At 33.0% G+C, this 25,041-nt stretch overlaps 1 protein-coding gene across 1 annotated transcript in view; it reads right to left on the bottom strand.

The window, feature by feature from the left end:
• LOC123311892 (mucin-5AC-like) overlaps positions 1-25,041 on the bottom strand; it is a 55,722-nt gene that overhangs the window by 23,555 nt on the left and 7,126 nt on the right. The window lies entirely within an intron of this gene.

Here is a 25,041-nt window from a genome sequence, read left to right as displayed (position 1 = left end):
AGTCTGTGATGCAATACACGTCGTGAATCCAACAGTATTACCAACAAGTCAATTGTTTATATTTTCCAACATCCTTCCCTAAGTTTTGTCTTTCATAACTTAAATAACAAGAATAGCGTGTTTCTTTCTTCTAAACGTACTACCTGTAAATGCCGCGTAGAGAAGAACAAGGTGTTATAGTGCTGTTGTTGATCGTTACCTAATTACTACTATCGTGTCAAATCTTCGACAAAGTTAGTAGTTCACCTGTGCTTTCTCCAACTGTTGCAACATAAAAATTCCTCGATTAGTTTATATTGCAATTGATATTCGTTACATCAACTTTCAAATTGATTAACATTTCTTTCATTCCGCCAAATGAATTTTGGAATGGTAAATACCAATAGATCAGTTCTAAGTATCATCAGTGGGCCAGTAACAATGCAGCTAATGAGGAGATGATCAATTTTATTCTCCGTTCTGAAAACGGTGTTGAAATCAATATGATAAAGAATGAATGAGGTGTGCCCCAAATGAGGTGTGATATGAGGATCATCAATTTTTTATTCTATGGATTCATGTTGATTGATTTTCGGCCTTTGCTGGAACTTATATTCAATCCTGCTTTTGAAAGTTACCCAAAGATTATAGAGTAGAAAGATGGGAATCGAACCGACTAAAGTGATGTGACCGCCATCTGCGTCTCAAATGTGTTTTTATGGCCCTAAAACTGGTTAAAACATTAATTCGAGGGACAAATGAAATTTTGTGAGATGACAGATTGTCATTTTGATCAAAGAGGTTTTGAATGTTTTGATTCTCGTATCGCCATTTGTTTATCAAGCTCGTTCTAGTTGCTGATTATTGAACATTTTGTCTAATTTCTTGGCGAAAACCTCAAAATATCGTTCGAAAATTATTGTGTGATGGAGAACTGTGGATCGAATAAAACGAATTTTACTAAAGAAAATGGGAATGTAACTATTAAAACTGATCACATGTACTCGGTCACTCATTGACTTTTATTTTCAGTGCTACAAAAATAAAATTTTCAGGGCGTAAAGGCCTGCAAACACTACTGACTACACCATGCGCAATGAACATTTTACTGCAAGAAGATTGAGAACTGTTCATCCACGTCAATTGTTGTATGCAGAAAGTATCCCTTGTTTGAAGGGCCCATTTAGGGGAGATTATGACCTTTATAGGTCCATTCAAAGATTCTCAATTGCTACTCCTTCAATATAACGTGCGTTCAAAAAAATTCGTCGTCAAGTAGGCTATGGAATTTCAAACGTCGATATGCGTATCTAAACGTAGTTCTTAGCTTGTGCTCTATTATTATTACAGGTTAGCTGTCAAGTTAGCGTTTTGGATTGTTGTTAAATTAAAATTACCAGCAAATAATAAAGATGGTTTTTACCGTCGTACAAAAAGCATTCATTATTGAATCCTACTTCAGAAGTGGGGAGAAAATAGAAGGCGAGTGGAAATATTCTGTTGAGAAATGTCTCAGCGACTTCAGGATCGAGTATCCCAACGTTGCTGTAGATTACCAATCTTTCCAGAGTACTGTTTCGCGATGTGTGAGCGTTTTTCGTGAAACAGGTAGCGTCCAAAGAAAAAAAGGAAGTGGTCGACCAAAGAAGAGAACACCCGAGTTAATCGAAAATGTTGAGAATGTGATGACAGAAGCTCCACGAACCTCTGTTCGGGTTTTATCTCAACTAGCTGGAGTCTCTGTTGGTACATGTCACACAATTTTGAAAGAAGACATCAATTTGTATCCTTATAGATTGACATGTTATCAGAAGATTGAAGAAGTTGATTACCCTCGTAGAATGGCCGTCTGTCAGTGGTATCTAAACGAATTCATCGATAACCTGAATAAAGTTTTCTTCTCCGACGAAGCCTGGTTTCATCTTTCTGGATATGTCAACTCCCAAAATATGAGAATGTGGAGCAGTCAAAAACCGGAAAATTTTTACATTGAGACACCACTTCATTCTCAAAAAATTGGAGTTTGGTGTGCTATCAGTCAGAGAAGAATTGTTGGACCTATTTTCTTTGACGGAACTTTAACAGCAGAACGCTATAAGGAGGATATTATCATGCCTTTTATAGCTGAATTAAATTTCGAAGAATGGTCATATAGTTATTTTCAACAAGATGGAGCCAGAGCACACACAGCTGTAGAAACATTGGCTACACTAAGGAATATTTTTCAGGATCGACTCATTAGCCTCAATACTGAAAATGAATTTCCTCCAAGATCGTGTGATCTTACACCATGTGATTTCTTCTTATGGCCTCATTTGAAGAATTCTATCTTCCAATCACCTATTTCTAATCTGGACGAACTCAAGACTAGGATCATTGAAAAAATTCATCTAATTAACGATGATCCTTTTATATTGAATAATGTCTTTGAATCTCTCAAAAGAAGATGTGAGAAGTGTTTGGAGCAAAGAGGAGGACATTTCCAACAGCTACTTTAATTATATAGAACTCTTAAACGTGAAACTCATTGTAATGAAAATCCTATAATTCAGTTTCTTCAGTTATGGCAGAGACTGCCTCTGGTTATGGATTTTCACTGTCAGCGTCAATTCAATATTTTATTCATTGAGAAATAAACATATTCTGAGGTTCTTAGTGTGATTTATTTCTATTACCTACTGTTATAGGTACAACCTTTTCACATAATTGTAAGTACAAAAACCATAATACTCGATTCGTTCAAGATTCATGTCTTTGACTTATGAAATCAGGTTAATTTTTCCAATCGCCTCAGATTATTTGGATTCTTGTAATCTAATTCAATGAAAAAATGCTAATAAATCATTATTGAATGTGCAAGTAATTTTTTCTGAGAAATTGCCTTTTCATACAAAATTACGATAAATAGGTTAATGTCATCAATGTTTACATTTGGCTGTGATGACTGATGAGTGTGATGTAAGGAAAGAATTACGTTCAGTCACAGAAAATCAACCTACAAAATTCCATAGCCTACTTGACGACGAATTTTTTTGAACGCACGTTATTCAGAAATGCAAAGGTTTCATCGATTTCGTTTTTGGTATCGAGGAACTGTCAAATTGTTGTTTGTCAAAGTTCTATGAAACCTGCTGTGAGTGTTTTGTTCATTCATTAATCAATTCGTATATTGTATGATAATAATGAGGATAAATTGTATGATAAAGAGACCATATCATGAAGAAATTATAAAGAAACTCTACTGACGGGCTAATATACATGTCTTGTATACCTCAGTGAAATTTTTTTTATTTGAGGTTCTGAAAATTCTGTAAATAATATGTAAGTAACTGAAATGTGTATGCTATGATGATATATTGAATATTTGTTTATTAATTTCTGATATGAATTGTACAAATTCAACTAAGTTTATTAATTCAAAACAACGTATTGAACAGAAATAACACCTTTGACTTATAGCAGATCACCATATACTTTTGTGTCCTAGTCAAAGCTCTATCCGTTGTTCATAAATTCAAATTTTTGTGAATTTTTTATAGATTGCAAATAAAAATATAGCACATCCGACAGCGTGTTTCATTGATATCAATTGATTCCGAACCATGTTCAGATGAAAACTAACATTCTGATCACAAAACAAAACCATATATACTTTGGTTTTGTTGCTCAGGATGTTTGTTTTATGGTCTCAACAAAGTCGATATTGAAATTCAAAACAAGGAATAGAATTCGAATATCGCGCCCCTCTATTATAAAACAGAAAATTGTTACTAAACAGGTTTTCTGTATTGACAGTACGTTTTCAGCGCCATCTCATGGTCAAATGTGTTTTCGCTGGTCAAAATGTAGTCGGTTTTTAGTACTACAGTGACTCTAACGAGACAGTGGCGACAATTGTGATCTCGTTTTTCATCGTTTTAGCAAGAATATGGCGGATTTGGTCACGCATTCCGAATTAGAGATCATAGCATTGAAATCTGTGCTTCTAAGACGCCATATTCTTGCTAAATTTTCAATTGTCGCCACTGTGTTTGATAGAGTCACTGTATTTAGTACTAGTGATATGAGGGCGTTTCCCCTACTCTATAATCTTTGTTGTTGTTACCCTTAAAATTGTTACTCATCAGTTTGCTTATTTCTCCAGTTTGGTTGAACATTACATAATAAGGCTATATTCCCTCAAATATTCGACTATTTTTCAAGCTGTAAGGTAGCAAGGACTACCGAAATGTTATTTTGAATGTCGAAAAAACCTCCAATACGGAAAAATGAAATGTTCACCATTGGCGACCCCAGATGAAGCTGTCCTAACCTCAACCTAAACAAAAAAGTCTCTTGAATAATGCCATGAAGTTATTGGAGTTGGTCAATTTTTTCTATTCCAGTGAAATTTCATACTTTCATCGATATTTCTTAATCAATTTCCTAATATAAGAGACATTCAATATTGACCTGTCTTGTCATCGATTAAGTATGTTCCGTCAAGGGTGACAAATGAAAAAGCCTAGTTACGCATTCAGTTATTCTGCACAACACATACGTAACAGACAAACTGAAATAGCGCAATCTGTTTGAAGAGATCCGCGAGAACGTATGAAATAATTTACATTTTCATGAATCAATATATCAGTACAAGATTACATAAAAGAAAGTAATGAGTAAGTTATTTCCTCACCCAAGTTCATCACTGTGATCTTCACACTTCATGCATACTTGACCATTAGGAAATGGAAATGTAAATAATTAGGAGTGAGTTCAATAAATTTGGGACCAAGATATTCACATAAAATATGTGTAGAAATAAGATGGTGAGGTAATATGTAGCTTTGGAAAGTTTCTTCCAATTAAAATCAAAAAATTTTACAAATGCAAGAATTATTTTTTGATCTTGAAATTCTCCAAAATCTCCAAAACAATTTCTTTGGAACTTGAGAAATAGGCAACATTTCAAAATAATAATATGGTATTTGACTAAAGATTTGAATGCACAAGTAAATAAATTCAATAAGACAAAATATTAGTTATAGGAGGGAGAATCTTCGAGAATTGGTACTCACATACCATTGATTGAAAAGCAGATTTGTGCCAAAACAATTGATCGATTTGAGGGAAAGGAAGATAAAAACAAAATTTTTTCTCATGAATATATATATCACATACTCCAAAAATTATTTCGACTGAAACAGACCATCAACAACAAAAATCTCTGATCGAATTTTTATCTTTCTTGAAATTTGGCTCCCTATTGAATAGTTCAAAAAAATTTTCAACAGGTCTAGTTTGTTGGTCGAGAGACTAAAAGAATTACATATTTCAATTAACGCCATTCAAAACTTTTCGATTGCAAATGATGATAATACCATTGATATAGTTTACGTTTTAATGGTTTAATAATAGCTTCAATAAATATAATTTCAAGGCTCGAAATATTTAGTAATTGTTACGACAACCGATAAAACACCTATTTACCGCTTCGGAAGAAAGTTGAAATGATTAAAAAGCAGTAGAAAATTCCCTCCATTATCCAATGAACATTATATCCCCATCGTGCATATCTGGATGGAAGTATCACGAAATATCATTGTTCAGAAACAATTCTAGTTCTTCAATATGAAACAAACGAGGTCAAATGATCAAGTATCGACCTTCAAGTAAACTAGAACCACCGACTTATTTCAAGAATGATCTTTTCATACCGATAAATATCTTCAGCAAGATGAATGGTGAATGGAATTTTCTCACATTTGTTTGGCAGTCGACTGCAAAATTTATTCAGGCTGAGGATTATGATATCATCTGAAGTATTGCATATTAGAATTGATACGACCATGGTACAAGAGCCTTCCGAAAGTTATCTGAAGAATTTCAGTTTTATTTCCACTAACTTTTTTTTGGTTTTCTTTTACATCTAATGTTCATTCTGAAACATTCGTAATATATAGAGAATGAGTAAAAAGTAACGCAAAACTTCATATCCTCATGATTTACTTTTCTGTAGAAAAAGGCTCGGGCAGGTTGATTCTAGAATTGAATTACGAAAATTTTCAAGGATACATGAGGAGTTTGTCGAGCACCCCCTACGAGGGTAGACAGTGTTGAGTGATTTTCAAATGGCAGTCTTTACTTTTTGTATTAGAAATGTATAGACCTTTTGTTGATGAGGATGGTCACTCATGGTTTTTTTCATCAACCTTTTTTTGTTATAGAGATGAAATTGTTGAACTTATTCAATAATTTCTTCTTCTGTTTTTTGAGGTTAATGACATACTCTTTAGAGGAGTGATTGACTTTTAAAGTGCAATCGAAAACACAATTTTTTCGTAGGGTAGTAATTGATGAGTTCGAAATGAAAATCACAATCACAAGAATAGATGATCATGTAATTAATACATAATTTATATAATTAACACATATTTTCAGTTTCATCAATTATTACCAAAAATCAATTATTATGAAAAGAGGCTTATTTTGAATAATAATTCATTACATCAATCAATCATTGCTATGTTTTTGACAACGAAATACCTAAGAATTTTAAAACCAATGTTAAATCTCAATACGTTTTTCAAAAATAAAAGGCACAATATCAATCCTGAATTTTGAGTTCAATAATTCCATTCATGGACAACAAGTTTAGTTTCGTAAATAATATTTGAAATTTTTACGCCCACTTATTAGAAAAAACTGAATTTTTAATTCCTGAATAACTCATTTATATGCATTTGATCCAATTATAATGTATAGACTGAAATTTGCTTATCTTGTTGGATCATCGAGAGCCTGAATGGCAATTAATTTCGAACTAAAATTGATTTCTCAAGCAATGGGGCGATCAAGGAAAACAGAAACGATAAGTAGTTTAGAAGGGTTTTCTATTGCATAAAAAAACTAATCAAATCAGTAAAATTTAAGACGATCGCAATGATATTTTTCATTGATAAATATTCTTCAGGATTGAAAAAATATATGCTCTCATCTTAATATTATAAGATAAAATCATTGGAGAATTTTCGATTCCATCGAAGAAAATTCAACCAGAAGGCTGATGGATTTCGGTATTCACATAACTTCGAAGATTTCATGGAGGCTGATTTTATTATTAGATACCTCATTTATTTCTCAACAAGAAAACCAATTGAAAATTTCCTAAAGAAGCAATTACAAGAAACATAAACAGGGTGTTGACAACATCTGATATAGTAAGGAAGATGGTAGTGCTGAGCGTAGAAGTTTTCACCAGTATTTGCATAATACTATCATTACCATAATAATTGTTTCTTGTGAAGTAGCTCATCACTACTGAAATTCAAATCATTGACCATCAAAAAAACAAAACCAGGACAACATCAAGAAAAGAAAACACAAACCTGAAGAAATAACATTGTACTTCTGTATACCCTGTAGAGAACATCTAGAGTATCCTGAAAACCCCTCATATGTAGTATCTATACTCCATTCACATTTATTTTAGCAGTCGGTTGGCCATGAAATATTTTTCTCAAGTTTTTGTAACTTGAACGGAGTAAGGTCGGCACTCATGAAACGTCGTTAATGTCATAACGCCGTTGCGACAACTTATATCAATTTTTATTACGAAAATGCCGAAAGTGATTGAAAAAAGAGAGAGGGTTTCAGGAAGTGCTATTTAGAATTCAGGCCCGCTCATTCAAATAGTTATACCCTGATATTCTAAAACTTATAATATATCAGTCGGTAGCGAACATATTCAATGTAAGAGAATTTATATAATGTTTCATCTGAATCTAAACGACTTATATTTCAGCTGAATATTTCCTTAATTAGAAAGATCGTGAATGAAGAGGATGACAAAGAATTTCCTTCTATTGGGAGACCCAAAAAAGTGGTGGCATTTGAGAATTTTATGTTTGAGTGAATTAATGCGAAAAGGTTACTACAGGATTTTCGATTAATGTCATCGTAGAATGAATTCCCGAAAATTAATTTTTCCGTTTTTCATTTGACTTAATGTCCTATACATTGTGAATGTCTCAAGGTACCAATAAATACCTAATTATTATTATTATATTAATGTATTAAGATGAACAGCCACAAATACGCGACAGTTGTCCTGTTAATTGTTTATTCATATGAAATTTTTGTTCAAAGGTGAAGTTCATCTTGAGTTGATATTTCCTTTAATTCTTTTCACTTATATTGGTGCAAGATGATTTTTGTTGAAGAATTTAACATTCTCTCATTAACTATCCTCAAGCTAGTGCATATTATGATTTTATACCAATCTCTTGTATTTTCCATGCGAATAACTGAATTTGGTATGCCTTCAATAAGTTTGTATAAACTTCAATTATGTTCGTCACATATTTTCCGAAGAGATAGAAATTGTGATAAAATGCGTAATATCAGAAACTTTTTCGTAGAACGGGCAACATAGCGTTGATTTAAAACCCAAAACTGTTTTGACAAGCTTCATAACCCCACATTTTCGTACTATACAGAGTGAAATGTGTCAAATTTCCATGGCCAACCGAGTGCTAAAATAAAAGTGAATAGAGTATAGGAGTTCTAGATTCCGATTTACAATGTTTTTCAAATTTGATTTGAAATCAAAACCACACTATCTCCAGAACGGAATCGAACGATTTATCCAAAATTTGGGGTGAAGAGCTCACATGAGGTTCCAGAAGCTATCCTCATTCCAAATTTCGTATGAATCGGTGATTCCGTTCAAGAGATAGACTGGTTTTAATTTCCATTCAAATTTGAAAAACACCCTGCAAATCAGAATCAAGAACTCCTAGATACTACATCTAGGGTTTTTTCGTGATTCTCTAGGTGTTTTCTGTATCCCATCAAAATGTTTCTCATCTTATCTGGGACACGCCATCATTTCAATGGCATTCATATTAATATTTTCAGTTTTGTCTGGGCATCTAAAAAAACTGAGTGCATTGAACGAGGAAAGACTTCAGATTCTGTAGAAAAACACTAAGACCTCCACATCCTGTTACTCCGCCGATCAAATAGAGGACATCATCGTCCAACCACAAATAAAATCGCCTCATTAAAATTCCAATTCATGAGATCGGTAATGTCAAAAGCGATGATTTAACAGAACAGAAATCGAAAGTGGTCTCCGTTAGTCAGTTTGACAGGTTTACCTTCAAGATTTCAGTACCGTACTCCTCTCAATAATACGTTCGTGCAGCGTACTGCATACTTGGAATTCGACCATTTGGAAAGGATGCGGTAATGCAGCATTCCAAGCTCTCGTTTTCGTCTACTGCTCCAGTAAACTCAATGTAGCGGTCTTGTTACTATTATATCACTGGTGTGGTTAAAAATTCGAATTCCCGCAAAATGTTTCATTATAGGTACCTACATTGCTTGATTTTGGCTGTTTCTTGTACTTCTAGACTAGATAGGTAAAAATGCTGAAATGTAACCTGATGGGCGCGATTTCCCTCCGTGGAAACCGTTTCACGATATCTTTATATGTCTTGAAGATATGACCAAATTTTGATATTTTGTCGATTTCGAAAATGTGCCATCTCTGGTTTATTTATATCTAACGTCCAGTTTCATGATCGAATTTAACGTCACTTTAAGCTTAAAGCTTCCTTTACTGTCATTTTTAGTAGGGCTAAAGGAAGCTTTAAAATTAAAGCGACTTTAGGTTTGATTATGAAACCGGCTGTTAAAACGGTAAAATCTTTCTACAGGCACTTTTTCAATGGAAATACGACATTACATTCATTGTTTTAAATCTCTTGTACTGGTGGAAATAAAGAATTTCCCTATTTTAAATACGGATGCATTCTTTTTTTGATCTCATATGATAAAAAGTTACCTTTTCAAAAATATAGGTATATATGTCATTAGCAAGAGATCGGTAACAACTAATCTTGTTTCGTACATAGACATCATTTCAAATGCAATGAAAGAAAAATTTCAGGTTGATAGCATTTACACCGACTTTCAAAAAGCTTTTGACACGGTTCCACATTCGTTACTTGTTGAAAAACTTGAAGGGATCGGTGTCGGCCCTCCGTTATTGGACTGGTTGTCTGATCGTCTGCGTGATGGTACCTTAAGGGTTAAGCTTAGAGATAATATTATATCCGAGCAGTTTCTCGTTCTTTCTGGGGTTGGTCAGGGTTCACCCCTTTCTACGCTACTCTTCCTATGTTTCATAAATGATATAAGAAAATATATTAGAGGAAGTCTATTTCTACTGTTCGCTGACGATCTTAAATTGTTTAGGGTCATACGGAGTATTCAAGATTGTCTTTCACTACAAGAAGATCTCATCAATGTTGAAAGGTGGTGTGTTGACAATGAAATGCAATTCAATATCGGTAAATGTAGTGTAATGAGATTTTACAAAATTAAATCACCTATCCAGTACGATTATAAGTTGAACAATGTCAAACTGAGCTCAAGCCTAATTGTTAAAGATCTGGGAATACACCTCGACCACCAACTTAATTTGATTCAGCATATTTTCATCATAACCCAGAAAGCTATGAGGATGCTTGGATTTATTAAGAGAAAACTCAAAGATTTTAATAATATCTCTGCCTTTAAAATTAAAATTTATTTTCAGTTATCTCATATGGTTTTATCGAGTAAAATGAATTTCTGAATATACTTTTTCATTTATTTGATTAATCTTTTTCGAACACAAGATATCACTCACCTCTTCAAGTTTTTTCATTACGTACCATGAAAATATCAAAAATTCAAGTAACCCAACTCTTGAAACTAAGTTGGACGGTATGTAATAAATATTTGAACGTTTTTTAAAATAAAAGTATTCTTCACATTTTCTCGTATAATACGCCGTTTTCGGGTAATTTGATGATCAAAAATAAAAAACTATCTTGAAAAATTTGATACTTTGTCTGAATACTACTCTGTTTGAACGATCCACAGATGTGGGGCGTCACAGATTTAGCTGGTTATTCTGAAGATAATTCTGTTTTTCCAGGGTTGGCACAGCCCATCATGGAAACTTAAAATGGCTATATACTTTTATCAGGGCAGAATCGGAAAAAATTATATACTTAGGAAAAAAAATGTTTCTTTTGACGTCAAGAATCTACTGTTCAGATATTTGTACGGGTTAAAGACTCACCCGGTATATTTAAAATAAAGAAGTTATTTTTTCCAGCCTTGGTACAGTAGATAAAAAAGTGTATTATTTTTAATTTTTCCCCAGAGACCAGAAAACTGAATGAAAACTGAATGAAATTGATCAGTCACTCTATGAGAGCGAGAAGGCAATACAAAAAATAATATTACACTGTTTTTTGACAAGGAGCAATTATTCATTTACACCCTGTATAGTGATTCTATTCGCTATTTCGGCCCCCAAGTTGTGACGTGGACATTGAACTGGATTTGAGCCTGAAGATGAAGGCTGATTTTTTTCATTTTTGATTTCTTTGCAGAACTTATATAATATATATAATATAATACTAGCCTTCTGAGGATTTCCAAATAATTATTCAATTGAAGGTGTAGAAAAGTAGAGAAACACTTTGGATTTTGACAAGCATTTCAGTCTAATGACTGATATAACTTGATTAAAAAAAAATAATTATCTACTATCATTTTATTCTCATGAAGAAATTGTCCAGTTTATATCGTCTCTAATAACATCTAAATGCCAATTTACTCTGAAAAAGAAGTGATCGAATTGAGAAAAGTGGTGATGATTGAAGAATTACATAAACCTCATAGGTAGTAGCTCGATAAATTTGTACATTTTACACTGATTATACTAACAAGCAATAATTTAACGATCATGAAGATCAATCAATCAGTCAAATATCACCTTGAATTTTTACCTGTTTATGCTTCGGAATCGAGTATATCGTATTATCAGCTAGATTGAGAGCTACAGATTTGACGGTTCATTTTTGTAATATGCACACGAAAAATCCTCATGAGGAGGTATAACAATAAAAAAAAATTTGCCAACTTCTATAGAAAACTGATAAATCCATGGAATTTCATACAAAAATCGAATGCTGTTCATCAATTGCCTATTCGCCTATTCGGTTAGAATTTAGGGGGTGTAATTTTTGTTCGTTGATTTCAAACGTTTATTATTGAAAAAAGTAAAACAAAAATACAAAAGAAGAATCTCCTTCTAGTCCTTCTAGTATATTAATGGTTGTATTCTGCTTTTTATTCGTAAGTTACGAATCTGTAGCATACGATCGATCTGTAAGTTTCAGATCACAGAACACTAATATCAGATTGACAGATTCGTAAATAATGCAATTCTGGAAATGTCACCATCTCATTGACAGTGTCACTTTTGAACTACTTATCGTAAATAGTTACGGATTCCTGTAACCTACAGACCACTAAAAACCGTCCAGAATTGCAATTTTCCTGTAAGCTTATGAAAAGTAACAGATTGGCTTACAAATGAAAGCAGAATACCACCATAAATACAACAAATTCAAGCTGGACGAATTTTTCACAGAATTCCTCTTCTTAAATTTCCTAACCCGCAATATAGTTATCTCCGCAAGAGGAAGTATGCCATCGTGATTATACAAGGATTCAATCAATATCATAAAATTTTATATTCCACTTACTAACTATATAATTTAATATTTATCGGCTCTAAATACGTGTTGCGAAATAATTCATTACATATTTACTGTGTACCATTACAATATTAATGCATGTTCCGAGTCAGCATTCGTTTTTGATCATATTCACTCTAGTCGTGAAAGTAGTGAAATTATCTACTTTCACTATCATCTCAGCTGGATACCCACATCTTGAGCAAACACTTGCACATCTCTTGGAGACGTCCTCCACCATGTGACCTTGCACTCGTGGGGTACGCAAACAGTAGGTACACGTTTTCATTGAACTATTTTTTTGTCAGTATTTCATGTCACGTTGCAGTAAGAACTCTACGCAGATTAATTTACTGGTAGTCCAAGGTCAAGTGTACTATTACAGCATAATATGTGAAAATAGTTTAATTCAATGAAATTTCCACACTGGTATTTCGGTTAGGTATATTAAACCTTGTTCATGTTGCAACATTTTCTTGGAACAGATTGAGAATCTGTTCCAGAACGGTTTGATGATAGAAATAAACTGTTCATCACAGTTTGAGGATATTGAATTAATTCCTTACATAAAAATAACTTGGGACAATTACCCCCCTTGCAGATTTCTTTGTTTCTTACCATTTATGAGTGAAGGGGAAAAATTTATAAGATTGTGTAGCGTCATTTCGGTTAGTTGAACAATTAATTCCTGTTGAGTTTGCCGTGACCAGAGCGTTTGAATTGACAGGAAAATTAACGAATTCTGGAGAAAAAAAGCGCGTTTTTTTTTGGCCCTTATATGGTCCTGTACATGTGTTTCACTTTGTGCATGTGTAATTTTTTTTCTGGTGACTTAGGACAATGCCGAATAGAAACAAGCGGCGCATTGGCAGCAGGAAATATGGCGATTTTTCGGAGGATATTATTATTTACGTCATTTCCACAAGGAAATCACCAAGGAATGAAAGAAATCAAAGTTCCCTTGTTTTGTTTAGTTTTTTTACATTTGAGTTGCAATTTATTTAATTTCCGGTTTATCATTCAATTTCCTTACCGAATTTCAACGGTATGTAGAGTTTTTCAGGGTAGAATAGTAATATTTCAAGAGTATATCTTCAGCAAGGCGAAACCAAAGTTGTCTTATAATGTTTCTAACTGTTGCAGGAAATGGTAAAAACCCAAAAAATATTTAGTTTGTGTCAGATGAACTCATGCTCGAAATTATTCAGGGTTTCAACCTCTCAAAAAGGGCCTATTACTTATCAATTCTTCAACATAATTCTTGAAAGGATTACCCTGATGCTATTGGATTCAACCTATGCATATATAATCTGATAATATGCTACTTCGATTCATTGAATTCACTAAGAGTAGCATTCAAAGGGTAAGATACTCTTTTTTATTAAAATAACATCATTTTTTTTCACGAATATCTAATACTCTGTATGTATCATCGATAAATCAATCGGGTTCGAGATATTCAGGACAAACCGATATCTCTTAAATAACTGCTTAAATAAGCAGTTTCGGACGTAAGTTCAGTTGACAAAGACCAGTTATTTTTTCACGTCTTATTATTTTTAGAAATTTTTCTTGACATTTCCAATGCTCGTAGTGCTAACAAATGATTGATACATATTTCACCGCATTCAATGCAATGGACATTCTAATCCTCCAGTTTCTGATTTTCGGAAATATCGTAATATCCCAAACATCGTATGATAATGAACGAATTTATCTGTTAATGCGAAGGAAATTGAAAGTACCTACTGCTTAACGAAAGGCGCATGTTTCATTATCGAAGTGGAACGGATACATCACGAACATGAAAATTCGTGCAGTTTTGCAAGAATTCTTCCGGATCATTATTGCAACACTCATGATTGTGCCACTGCAACAGAGGCAAGTCTCCGTTAGTGTTCAATTCCATGCTTATTTGGCTTTTCAGGAATGCAATTCATTTCTTTTATGCCGCATTGAACAACAGAACCGGACTTTCGGATACATTGGTAAGATCTTCACTGTACTGAATGGTAGAAAAGTACAGGAAAAATTTGACAGAACGCGAGATACTTCTGAATAGTCTATAACTTAGTATATACAAATAATTCCTTCAAGAAAACCTTTTTTGTTATATACCCGGAATGGTCTGCGTCAAACAGAAAGAATTCTGTTTCAGCCCAAATTTGATATACGATGCTATAAGCTATTAGGCGGAAAATCACTAAATATACGTTATCCGTTATAGTAATGTTCAATTAGAAAAATTACCTAAGTTTAGCAGGTTTTCTGTGATAACGAATAATGTTAATAGGTAAAAAAGTCTTAATTTATTTTTTTCCGAAATGATTAAATAGACAGATTTATCAAATTCAAAATTAATACAGAAAAATTGCAAAGTTAACAGCCTAAAGTTATCAAATCAGTTTTTGGTCAGTGAAAATACTGGCATGACCTCACTATACTCCATTCACATTTATTTTAGCAGTCGGTTGGCAATGAAATAATTTTCTCAAGTTTTTGTAACTAGAACGAAGTAAGGTTGGCACTTATGAAATGTCGTTAATGTCATAACGCCGTTGCCACAACTAATATCAATTTTTATTACGAAAATGCCGAAAGTGATTGAAAAAAGAGACAGGGTTTCAGGAAATGCTATTTAGAATTCAGGTTCGCTCATTCATAGTTATACCCTGATATTCTAAAATCCACAATACGTCAGTGAACATATTCAATGTAAGAGAATTTATATAATATTTCATCTGAATCTAAACGACTTATATTTCAGCTGAATATTTCCACAATCAGAAAGATTGTGAATGAAGAGGATGACAAAGAATTTCCTTCTATTGGGAGACCCAAAGAAGTGGTGGCATTTGAGAATTCTATATTTGAGTCAATTAATGCGAACAGTGCACTACACGATTTTCTCGAAAATTGATTTTTCTATTTTTCATTTGATTTGTTCTATACATTGTAAATGTCTTAAGGTACCAATAAATACCTAATTATTATTATTATTTATCAATGCATTAAGATGAACAGCCACAAATACGCGCTAGTTGTCCTGTTAATCGTTTATACATGTGAAATTTTTGTTCAGAGGTGAAGTTCATCTTGACTGGAAATTTCCTTTAATTCCTTTTACTTATATTGATGCAAGATGATTTTGTTGAAGAATTTAACATTCTTGTAATTATCTGTTAATTCCTTCGGGAGATACCCATTCTCAACCACTCCATCATAGGCATTTCATCTTCGGGTTAATATTTTTGAAATCTACAATTGATGTAACGTATTCAAACTTTAGCCAAAGAAGATAACGAACATTTCCTCTCCTCAAGCTAGTGCATACTATGATATTATACTGATCTCTTGTATTTTCCAAGCAAATAACTGGATTTGGTATGCCTGCAATCAGTTTGTATAAACTTCAATTATGTTCGTCACATATTTCCCGAAGAGATTCGACATTGTGATAAAATACGTAATAACAGGAACTTTTACGTAGAACGGGCAACATAGCGTTGATTTAAAACATAAAAATGTTTTGACAAGCTTGATAACCCCACATTTTCGTACTATACAGAGTGAAATGTGTCAAATTTCCATGGCCAACCGAGTGCTAAAATAAAAGTGAATGGAGTATAAGTTTGGCAGGTTTGCTATAATAACGAACATCTTTAGGTAGTTCGAAAATTATATGAAAATATTGTTAATAGGTTAAAAAGTTCAAATTCAAAATCAGTACAGAAAAATGGCAAAGTTAACAGCCTGAAGATATCAAATCAGTTTCATTGTTGTCTTTTACAATGTGAAAATACTGGCATGGCCTTACTATAATAATGTGCAGATCACTCAATTGGTTCATAGACCCAGATTTTCTGTCTAAACATTCCCAGAAGCTAGAAGGTGATGATGCTGAACCAAAAAAATTCAACGGCCATAAAAAGTTTCTGGAAAATCCAAATGTTCGACTATTTCTGAAATGTGTTAAGTTCGACAACGTGTGTACCAATATTGATTCATTGGTATTGAGTAATTTCTCTTTAATAAAAATCGTTGCTTTCTTATTTCTGCATCTAAACTTCGAAGTACTGCAAGCTATTTACATAATGACTCATCCAGTGGATGGTACTACAAGCTACATATTCATTCACTACCAGTGTATAAAATATAGCGGTTCTAGCGATTTATTTCCGTAAATAATGACTAGACGGAAGGATGTTGCATTCGTTGAATATTAATAATTTCCCCCAACTTATATAATGAAATAAATGCACGAAAATATCCATTGCTTGGAATTCTGTGTATTATTTCTATTTTCTCAATCCATTCGAAAAGTACCCTAAATTATAAAAAATAGTGATTGTTAATTGAACGAACTAGGAAGAGCTAAATGGACAAAAACTACTGAATCTAAAAAAATATACTAAGAAGTAATGTTGATTAACATACAGTCATCAATATTTGGCAAAATGTGAACACAAATTTTATGGATTATACGGTTTTTTTACTGAATGAATCACAATATTCGTGAATCAATGGTTTAACCAGATTACCTGTAGTCTGTGCGTACGGAATACTACGTCTGTCAGAAGAATTTATTAAATATTGACCTCAAACGACGGAAAAATTTAAGCCTAGCATTAATATCGACAAGGTCAAATATACTAAAAGTTATTCATTATCGAAGAATTTTGACTTGATATGAATATGTCTTCTCCTAAATAAAGTCCTTGAAGATATTCGAATAAAATATATATTCATATAGGATCTTTTAATTTATTTTCGGTAGTTTCAGAGATGAAAGAAATTATAGATCACTCATAATAATGCTCAAAGAAGTACCTTTATCCGTAATCTCACATTTACATTATCAATCTAATGAAAGTTTTTTCAATATTTACAGGAACTTGATGGTTAGGACTATAGACTCTAATTTTCAACACTTGATTTTCTTACACTTGATATATATTCTGATAGATCTTGAGGACCTTCAAGTAAATACCTATTATTCACCACAATCCATACAGCTGTAGCACCACTGATTAACGACAATTAAAAATGAATCGTTATTAGTGTATAATTACGTCTATAAACCTGGCGTTAAACTTTTCTAAGGTAAATAGATATAAAATCAAACTTTCCTCGTTAAACCCCTTTGTAAAGATTCAAATGTTCGAAATCGACCATCTTCGTGGATAGTAAAAGTTAACGCTCAGTTCACTTTCTGTGTTCTACTTCTATTCGTTACAGAAATGCATCTAATGCTCCATCTTGGGAATTCAATGGCATTGCATTAGAGATATAAAACCTTTTACCTATCATCCTCTTTTAGTACAATCCACTTCACAAATAATTATTGATACCTATACATATTTCAAATTCAGCATGAAATATATTATCAAGTCTTAAAAAAAGTAGTATCTAGTATCAATCTGAAGTCGACCATTTTTTCTCAGTTCGAAAAATTCTTGTTGATTGATTACAAAGGTTGTGCAATGAATTTTTTCCTACGAGAAATGAATATGTGAAGACTGACCTTCAATCCTTGACTTTTACATCGCACCAGAAGTATCTCTAAGAAGTATAAAAATTTATAGGTGATTAATATATACGAGAACTTTTATTGGATCTTTCGGTATAGATGGAGTTGCTCAAGCTATTCAATACAGATGAAATCATTCAGATTTATGGGTGTATGCAGAAGGTCATTATTTCACATCTGAATTTGTGGATCGTTAAGTGAAAGAGAAGATGTAGTAATCGCATTTATTCCTTGATTTCAATTGGAGTAGTAAAAACTTCTGAGGATCCCACATTGTTGTCGAAAGAGCTCAAGTGTTCGATTGTTTATTCTTTAAGTTTTCAAGATCAGCTTGAATATAGTGTTTTTAATTCATAAAACGATATAAAAATAGATACTACACTAGCACCAACAAAAATATGTTCCATTGATCGAAATTGTGAACTGAATCTTCATTCAGCAACTTCTACGAAATGTCATTCATAGGCACTGTTTTGCTCTCTTTTGGAGGGGTATTTACATATTTCGCTGGTTAGTCATCTGTTCATTCGAAACCAAGTTCAATAACACTATAGCTTTATCTTGTACAGAATGATCGTCTGATTCAAGAAGAATTGCAGAGTTGGCGTTTATGCAGGTATCCTAACCTACGTGCTGAGAGTTGATGTACTGAGTGGGCATCAATGCCATGACTAAATAAATATTCAATTCACAGTTAATGTTTATTGTGTCCGCGTCAAATCTAAAATCTGGAATATTGAATAATATTTCATTTCTAATCCTAACCTTCTTGATAAGAAGGTTTGAGATAGTGTCGTTATAAGTAGTGACACCTGACAGTATATTATTTTCGGATGTCATATCATAGATGCGACATCATATATAGGCCAGTTGACTTCACATTAGAAAATAATAAGAAACACCCTTTATAAAAAGTCTTCGAGTAGTATTTTAATAGTAGATTCTTGAGGTCAAAAGGAACACTTTTTTCCTATATCATTTTTTCTGATTCGGCAGTGATGAAAAGATATAGCCATTTAAGTTTCATAAGGAGCTGTATCACCCCTGAAATCTTCAGAATAACTAGCTAAATCTTTGACACTAAACATCTTTCAAAAAGTCAGAATACTTTTTCGAATTTCACAGATCACTTCTTACCAAAAAGAGGAAAAAAAATATTTGTGTGCCATTTTGACTTGAAATCTGCTCATTCTAATAATAGTAACCTAGATATTTTGAAATCGACGATTCATTGTCATTGCTAGGGTATAACCAATATTAATCTTCTCAAGCAAGTGTATCAATTATGATTTTTTCTCAAATTAAATTACACATTGATCTTCTTCAATTTCAATGCAAATATCTAGATAGGGAATTACCTTCAATTTCAATTAGTTAAGGTGGTATCATCTTGAGGATCTAAACAAAATCAAATCTTTATGACGATTTAAGGAATCGGCGCTTTACCCAAATCCAAATGAAAAGCTGTCTTCGATCGAGATAAGATTCCTAACTTTTGGGTATTCAACACGAGATACTGATTCAACTACATATTTTAAATTTTTGAGTAACTTGATGACATCATATATCTTGTTGTATCCATTTTTTTTATATCCGTCTTCAATTTCGAATTCTTATCACAGCCTATGGCGATTTAAATATTCATGCACATGTTTCCTTGAAATTAGGTACCATCGGAATTGAAAATGATAGACGATTATCACTAACCAGATCACCTTCAGATTTTCAAGAAATACTTCAAATCCTCTTCAGACACATGAGTGTGTAAAACAGAAATTCCTTCTCGAATAAACTATAATATCAGAACATCAGGTTAGGAAATCACTCAATATTTTTTTGTATCACTAACTTCCGCTATTACTCAAATTTCACTCAGCAGACTTCAATATAGTCCAGCTATCATTGTCTTTCAATTAGCGAGTACACAAACGCCAAAACATTAGTATGAACAATTTATTGCCTACCGAAAATTTTCTGAACAATAGGATACATCATACGAAAACGTTCGCAATATGTGAATAGAGATTCATATCAACGATTTCTAATTTCCTTTTGGGTGTATCTGTGCGCAATAGTTTCACTTCTCGTTTTAAATTATCTAACAGATGTGGAATTTTGCATTTCTTTTTGGATAGGATGAACGACTTTCACAATTTTTTGTGTTTTATTCAGTATTCTCGTTCTTATATGTCGACTCAAGACATTTTGGCATAACGTAGGTGCATTCACGCCACAAGTAAAACAACATTCTTTTGATAATGCTATAATTGCAAGATATGGACCCAACCCAATTGGCCATATTCGATCCACTCGAGCTCTCAAAGCTAGTTACCAAATGGCAAATAGCTTTCCCTTTTCAATAATGAATTGGAAAAAATGAGGTACCGAAAAATTTTTTTTTAGTCATTTGGAACAGGCTGTAACTTGAAGAAAAATGACTGCAAAGCAAATACGACGAAAGAAGATTGCAACTTCAACTGTTTTTGCTGAATTTCAAAATTTTCTAGTATAAGCAACATTTTGAATCAATGAAAATAAAATAATGTACATGGATGGTTTGAAGCTCCTTGCATCTACTAAAAACGACGAAAACTGTGATTTTTTCCTCTCAGTTTTTTTTTTTTTGACTTAGCTATATGGAGCAGATGACTTGTTGGTTCAGCTTCAATTTCTTTTCTCAAAGGCCCCGATGAGCTATCCGACATCGAATGGAAATGGATCATTTTGTCTTTGATTATCAAAATCTCTGCAACTAATGGTCGCACAGATAAATTAAGGAGGGTTTCAAAAACTGGAGAGTATTCTGGCAAGATTGAGCACTGAATGAAAACTATCCAGGAAATCCCTAATGTTAGATATGCTTTCCAGAGTTCAATATACCGCAGATTCGAGTGACTTGGGACGATTGTTGAATTCAACTTGTCATATTTTCAAAACGGTGACTTATTTTTATCTGAAAAATAGGTTCGAATATGCTTAATGTCTCAGACTATTGATTACGAGATGTACCATACTTCAGAATTCGGATATAAATCTTGAATAAAAATAAAATATATTTATCCCAAATCACCCACCGATTTGGGAGGCTATGGACACAAGTTGAAATCTACTGATTTTCTCAACTCTCAAATGAAATAGGTGACTTGGGACGGTGTATAGTTTTCCAAATTTAGAATTTGTGATTATGTAGTTGAAATTCGCTAAATAAATTGAATGATAAATCCCTATTACAACGGAAGTAAATATATTGCAACTCAAATATAAAAAAACAAAACAAGGGAATTTTGATTTCTCTCATTCTTTGGTGATTTCTTTGTGGAAATAAAGTTAATAATAATGTCCTGCGAAAAATCGGCATATTTCCTGCTGCCAATGCGCCGCTTGTATCTATCCGGCATTGTCCCAAGTCACCCTAGGCAACAACAAGATAAATGAATGAGATCCGTGTTGCCGTTTGATTTGTAAACAACCTTGTTTCATAACATATCTAATATTCCAATATCCCACGTATCCAGAAAAAAATTACACATGCACAAAGTGAAACACATGAACAGGACACTAGAAAGTATTGGGGCCATAAAAAAAACGCGCTTTTACTCTCCTGAATTCGTTAATTTTTTTTGTCAATTCAAACGCTCTGGTCACGGCAAACTCAACAGGAATTAATTGTTGAACTAACCGAAAAGACGCTACAGAATCAGAATAAGTTTGTCCCTGCACTCATAAATGGTATGAAACAAAGAAATCAGGCGGTAATAGTCCAAAGTTACAGGACTCTCCCAAGTTACCCGAATCTTCCGGTACCCACAAAAACTGTACACAATTTCAGTTTGATCCATTCAGCCATTCTTATCCGAGGTGACGTGTGTCCAGTCGATTACACATCGAATTATCTCTGGGATTCTGAAAAACCTTGATAATTCTGTAGAGTGAGTATTTTGGAAAAGAAAAAAGTTAGTTGAGTTTTTGTGATATTAACTTCACAGAATTAGAGGTTATAAAGGTGAGCTCATACAGCAAATAAGATTGAAAAAATAAGGGACAAAAAAAATCAAAATAGCAGAAATGAACAATAGCTAAGAGATAAATTGTAAAATAATAAATGAGAATGAGAACAAAATAGGCAAACTTTTATCTTTGCAATTTATACAAGAGTTTAATTAATGGTTGAAATTTCTTTGCCAAAAAATCGTTTTTGAATAGTCTATTCTTTTGTATTTTCTTTTGTTTTTTATTTGAAGTTTTTCGATGTATTAACTCACCTTGAAGGTGTTCAAATTGGAAATTGTGCCATTACTAAAAATATGAGAGAAAATCCTCACTTGCATTACATTTAAGCATGCGTACCTCTGTTCATGTAATTTATAATGTTTATTTGTTAGAACTAAAAAATCGCAAATCAATATTTTCTGACCTGAAATTCAATTGCATAATACAACAAAGATGGAAAAATCGCTAGATGTCATGTTTATATACTTCCCAAAGGAAGTAATAAATTCAGATCGGATATGCTTCAGTTGACTAGATCAGTCACGCAATACCACAGAGAAATTTAATGCCTATCAACGATCCAAGTCGAATTCAGAGAAGTGCACTTTTTCAATTGAATTTGTCACGTACTCGACTCGAAAATAAAAAACATTGAGCTGAATTGCACCGGAAATCTGTGAATTTATTGTGTTTGAGAGAAGAGGCCTGGGAGTTGTTCGGACTGAATTTTCTGTTTGACTGACGATCTTTTCTCAATTGATGATGAACTGCATTGTTTCTCTTAGATCCATTTATTATGACCAATTCTCGAATGCAGATGTTCAATGAAAGAACATATTACATAAAAAATTATTTTGATTTTCATTGCAAAAAAAATCTCAATTTAGCGGTATTTCTATTCGTTATACTTGCTATCATGTTGATCTTGTGATCACCAATGATATTGAGCGGAATCTTGCCAGCATTCCCTTTCAATTTTGAATCAATAGAAGCGAAAGAAATCTGTGATTTCGTGTATTTCTTATACATCAGTGTCAACGTTCTGTTCACCTGCTTTCATAAAATATTAATTTACTCATTTGCATCTCTGACAAGCTACTTTGAAGCCAAAATGAGAAGAGATGAAAGTGAAGAATTAATCCGATATACATGGCTATAAAAAGAAGGACAACAAGAAGAAATTGATACGATGAGAATTTTTCGTGCTTTTCTTCGCAAGAGTAGAAAGAGAAAGCAGTTCGAATGCTCTCGAAGTGAATTTTGCTCACATAATAATAATAAGCAAGATTCCTCACACTAAGGGTTAAATGTTCTTCATTAAAAACCTTAGGACACCTCAATTTCTTGAGAGCTTATAAAACGCATTCTAATTTATTTCCTTTTCTGCAAAAAGAGGTCATAGTGGTCACACATATGCACTTTTCCATTTCTTAGATCACAGCTACCATCTTTAAGAAGGCTGTGCTTGGGTATACCGTATAGCCGCTCCATTTATACATACATATATACAACATGTAGACAGTTTTTTTCTGAAATATTTTTGACAAGCTCAGCTGATATTCCCCCTGGAACTGGGAGTAGCCAATTTTTAACTGTCTTTTGCATTTCTTTCAAGTCTTCGTTTTCAATTGCCATATTTTCTTCTCAAAGCAGTGCTTCTGATATTCTTCTTCATAGTATTCTCATAATTTTTATATCGTCGTTTCATTAATTAAGTATTTGTTAGCGTTTTTCCGTTGGATCTCAGTTGGCTTTCTCCAATAAAACTATTGATTTCTTAGCATTCAAGGTCCCAATTTTTTTTCTATTAGTGTTTCTGCTCATTTAGTTTTTTTTTATTTTCATATATTTCACCTTATTTCTTGTTTTCTGTTACTAAGCCATCTTAAGTATAGACTTTTCTATTTATTAAGTTTACGACTTCTTTTGTCCATCAGAGTTTGTTAGTTGTAGCTCCATTCAAAAAGTTTTTTCAAAAACAACTACTTATCAGTGCCAGTACTCTTTAATGATCTCTTTTATATATGTTGATTAGATCTCAGTAGTTTAAATTCATTGACGTACAGTCGACGAAGCTTTTTAAATCTTACTGATTCTTTCCCTTACTAAATTAAAAAGCTTTTGAATTCAATATACACTCTCTCATTCTTCATAAACTGTGGAGAAACGCTTTTAATTTCGAAAATTGGGGCGTTCAACTACGTTGAATATATTCAATCTTCGCCAAAGTAACTGGTTTTGAAAGCATTTGTTTTATAGGGTTAAATAGAGCAATTAATGTTTATCATATTTCTCAAAAAATGTACAGTACTTAATCGTGTTATCTGAAACCGTAATCAATAGAGTAAGTCTTGTCATGAGTCACAATATTCGCTACCCACATGATTATAGCGATAAAATCGCAAAAACCTGAGGAATGTGAACCTTTGGAATTCTACTCACCTGCAGTTGTACTCCTATCTTGAATAATAATGAAAAGGGGGAGAGTAAAAGTAAAAGAGGTGTGGCAAAACTTGACATTTAGATAAACCGGTGAATGAAATCAATATCAATATCGAATTCCAACTTATCTCCACTTTCCAAATCAGTGCTCAATACGATAGAGAAGGTCAAAAATCTCACTGTTAGTTTGTTTCGTGAGAAAATTGGATTTCACTGCCAAAATAAGACATTTGAAGGCAAAGTTCATATGAAATGAACTGGCTGGTGATTATTCTATTTGTAGATGAATAATTCCGGAGATGACCTTCTTGAACATTCATATGAATACGATTTCTTCACCGCAGTATTGCCCAACGTGTAGTTTTCATGCTGCAGTAAAGTTGACATGAAATTTGCGTCTTTTCAATGTGATTGAAGATTGTCACTCTCCTCTCACAGTTGTTGTCAAAATTGCTCGAGAGCCAATATACCCTAGTGTATATACGAGTTCTCACTCCTACGAGAAAATTAAACAGC

The sequence above is a fragment of the Coccinella septempunctata genome, chromosome 1 (assembly GCF_907165205.1).
Source record: "Coccinella septempunctata chromosome 1, icCocSept1.1, whole genome shotgun sequence".
Lineage (NCBI taxonomy): Eukaryota > Metazoa > Arthropoda > Insecta > Coleoptera > Coccinellidae > Coccinella > Coccinella septempunctata.
The sequence above is the reverse complement of the archived record's forward strand: the minus strand, read 5'-3'. Positions and strand labels throughout refer to the sequence as shown.